This window comes from Chiloscyllium punctatum, unplaced genomic scaffold, assembly GCF_047496795.1.
Source record: "Chiloscyllium punctatum isolate Juve2018m unplaced genomic scaffold, sChiPun1.3 scaffold_1316, whole genome shotgun sequence".
NCBI classification, from domain to species: domain Eukaryota; kingdom Metazoa; phylum Chordata; class Chondrichthyes; order Orectolobiformes; family Hemiscylliidae; genus Chiloscyllium; species Chiloscyllium punctatum.
This window is the reverse complement of record NW_027311050.1, coordinates 35,001-35,203: the sequence shown is the minus strand read 5'-3', so window position 1 is coordinate 35,203 and position 203 is coordinate 35,001.

The window sequence follows — 203 nt, the reverse complement described above, 5'->3', positions numbered from 1 at the left end:
CGTCACGCAGGTATGGGGCACACGATGCTCGTAACAGCAAATAAAGGCGGCTCGGGACCTGCAGGCGAAAGGGGTCCCGTGGTGCTTAGCACGTCGACTTCGGGTCTCGGTGCAAGCCGGAGAGCTCACGGAAGTCTAAAGTTTTCGGCACGTGGTCGAATCTTTTGAAAGGCTTACCCGGCTCTTTCCGTCCATTCTGAGAG